The following is a 3369-nucleotide window of genomic DNA, read 5'->3' on the forward strand; positions in this document are numbered from 1 at the left end:
GCACCCAATATATGTCAGAAGAGCCAAAACCATCAGTCTTTCGTTCTCGTTTAGAAGCAGTTTTCCCCTCTAAATGAAGAGGTAGCAAAACCAGTTGTCCTATTCATTGATTGGTGGGAATGCTAATTATATTTGAAGGTGCATGGGCCATAATTTTAAGTTCCCCCATGTAGTCTGCATCAATCACCCCTGGGGACACTGACAACCATTTCATAGTCCAATTAGTTCTACCAATAATTAGTCCTACAGTTCCATTTGGTAATGGCCCGAAAACTCCAGTTGGAATGGCTTGCATTCCCATATCAGGTGTTAATACTGTGTGGGTGGTGGCACACAAGTCCAATCCTGCGCTGCCTGGGGTGGCTCAGAAAAGGCTTTTAATGCCGGGTCAATTAGATTTGACTGAGGCTCGGTCTGAAGTGCCCCATAACATTGTTCTGGGGCCTGGGGCTGGCCCCTCACCCAGTTTCCCAACTGTGGAGGAAGAGGTTTGCCTTCTATATTCATTTTTGATCTACAGTCCCTGGCCCAATGTCTTCCTTTTTTGCATCTGGGACATACATCAGGATTCTTTGTACTATCTAAATTATATTTCTTAGGACATTGGGCCATACGATGTCCCAGTTGTCCACACGAAAAGCAACTACAGGGAGGCCCTCCCTTTTTCAGACCACCCTTGTTCTTAATCTGTTGATATAAAATTTTCTTGATAGTTTTTCCCTGGATAGCAGCAGCCATAGACAATCCCTGAAGATAGGAAGGGCTAACCTCAGCGCAAATTCTTATATAATCTGTTAAACCCCCCTTTCTTCTATAAGGTCTCAAAGCAGCCTGGCAAGCAGCATTTGCGTTTTCATATGCCATCTGTTTAGTTACAATAATGCCAACTTCTTCATCTCCAATAATTTTAGACACAGCATCAAGTAACCGAGCAACAAAATCCTGATAAGGTTCGTCAGGTCCTTGCCTAATTTTTGATAAATATTCAGTCTTTATATTTGAGGCAGGGAGTTTTTTCTACGCTTTTAGTGCCACTTCATTAATCTGTGGGTAGGCTTGTTCAGGATAGTTTAACTGCTGATTAAGATCTCTAAATGCTCCTTCCCCCATTAACATGTCAAAGCTAACCTGCAGCCCATTACGGTGATTACGATTTTCAGTGTTGCTGCAGACCTCGCCATATTCCGAGCGCCACAAAAGATATTCAACTCCTGAGAGACAGGCTCGTGCAACAGCCTTCCAGTCATTTGGGGGCAAACATTGAGATGATAGACTGTCAATTATAGCTAAAGTAAACGGCACAGTAGGCCCATATTGGGCACAAGCCTTTTTCAGCTCCTTCAGCTGTTTAAAAGGCAGAGGCTCATGATACCTGCGACGATTGGCATCTTCAAAAACAGGGAAGATCATAGAATATCCCTCAAGATTTTTACCCTGATCTCGGGCTGCCTTCATAGCCATTTGAAGTGGTGAAAGGACTGGCTTTTTTAGACTAGATGAGACATATACAGGCGCTGTTGGAATCAAAGGCGCTTCTGCGAGGGGAGGGGGGAGGAGCAGGATGGGCGGCGGAAGCGGGTCAGGATCTAAACCTGCTACAACAGATGGCATTTTAGAATGCAATGGTTTTGCTGTATCCAAAGGTAATAAGTCTGGTTGTTCTATTCTCTGAGATATGGATGTTAACATATCTTTAAGTTCAGAAAAAGGGGAGCCTTCATCTTTATTTCTGTGTTTAGTTACTATAAAGGCACCCCAATTTTCTTTATTATACTCAAAAGCCTGCTTATCTAAGTTGCCCCAGGCTTCAGGGGAAAGTTCTGAATCAGAATCTTGCTCGGAAACAATACTCTCATCATTATTTTTTCTAGGACCTGGGATTATTGGGGAATCATATGTGATCCGCTAACCTCTGAGGAATACTCAAATATTTGGGTGTTATAAGTTTTTCTGTTTAGACACTGAAACTCCTGTAGCTTTTAAAATAGAAACAAAGAACTCTCTACTATTATTTTGCCTCATGAGTTTTACTCTCAACTAAACCCTCTCCACCCGCAATCATCCACAATACCTGTACTCGTAGATACTTTTTTACCTCATAGATACCTTTCTACATCCCGCAGGACAACTTTATTTCTTCAGGTGGCTGTACGCTGGAATTCGTTCCTGTCACTGCCTGGGCGCCACTATGCCGGAGCCTGCCGGCAAACGAACTGGTCAAGAACACAATTACCAGAGTACCTAGGAAAAATAAGACTCAGAAAGAAGACTCAGAAAGAGAAAGGTGGGGTTGAGAGAGACAGAGTCCGCTTGCACCTGACTCCGCGAACTTTATTGAAGAATACCACGCCTATATATATGCTAACAGGAGTTAATAAGAATAGATCGAGGGTTTTGCGTACGTGCAGAGCTAGAGATGTTGTAAATTCCCACACTTAAGATCAGTAAAGCATTAATTACCCTAGCACCCAACATGATTAAAATCAATAGAACATTAGATAGAAAGCAGGATTCATCAATAGAACATTATCTAGATGGAAAACAGGTTTTGAGCATGATGAGTTTATTGGCACCAGAAAAAAAGGCAAAAGGTCACCGGTGTGTTTTTCCCTGAAGGATACAAATGCCAGTCAATACTATAACAAGAAGGGGTGGCAGGACAAAGAGAGACCATTTGTTCTCTCTTAGGGCCTGAAGGGGCTTGTACGTTCAGGCCTGCTCCCTGCAAACAGAGATGTCGCCCAGCAGGACAGCACCACACATGTCCATCTGAGCACTCTCAGCCGGTTTGAAACAACCATCTCCAACTTTGGTCCCAATCCTTCAACCAAACTCATGTGCAAGGTTTACCACTAACAGGCTAATAGTCAACATTGTTTCTCTTCATTCAACTCCTGATTCACCCAGAAGTGAAAAAGACACGTGTGCCCCAATGTTCATCACAGCACTGTTTACAATAACCAGGGCATGGAAACAACCTAGATGTCCATCAGCAGACAAATTGGTAAGAAAGCTGTGGTACATAGACACAATGGAATATTGCTCAGCCCTTAAGAAGAACAAATGTGAATCCATTCTAATGAGGTGGATGAAACTGGAGCCTACTATACAGAGCAAAGTAAGTCAGAAAGAAAAACACCAATACACAATACTAAGGCCTATATATTGAATTTAGGAAGATGGAGATGATAACCCTATATGGAAGACGGCAAAAGAGATACAGATTTACAGAACAGTCTTTTGGAATCTGTGTGAGATGGCGAGGGTGGGATGATCTGAGAGAATAGCATTGAAACATGTATATTATCATATGCAAAATGGGTAGCCAGTCCATGTTCAATGCATAAGACAGGGTGCCCAGGACTGGCT

The 3369-nt window shown here is 42.7% G+C and overlaps 1 pseudogene; it reads right to left on the reverse strand.

Moving 5' to 3' along the window:
- Positions 1-309: 309 nt before the first annotated feature.
- Positions 310-1611, reverse strand: LOC122434699 (annotated as a pseudogene).
- Positions 1612-3369: the final 1758 nt, after the last annotated feature.

This window comes from Cervus canadensis, chromosome X, assembly GCF_019320065.1.
Source record: "Cervus canadensis isolate Bull #8, Minnesota chromosome X, ASM1932006v1, whole genome shotgun sequence".
Taxonomy (NCBI): domain Eukaryota; kingdom Metazoa; phylum Chordata; class Mammalia; order Artiodactyla; family Cervidae; genus Cervus; species Cervus canadensis.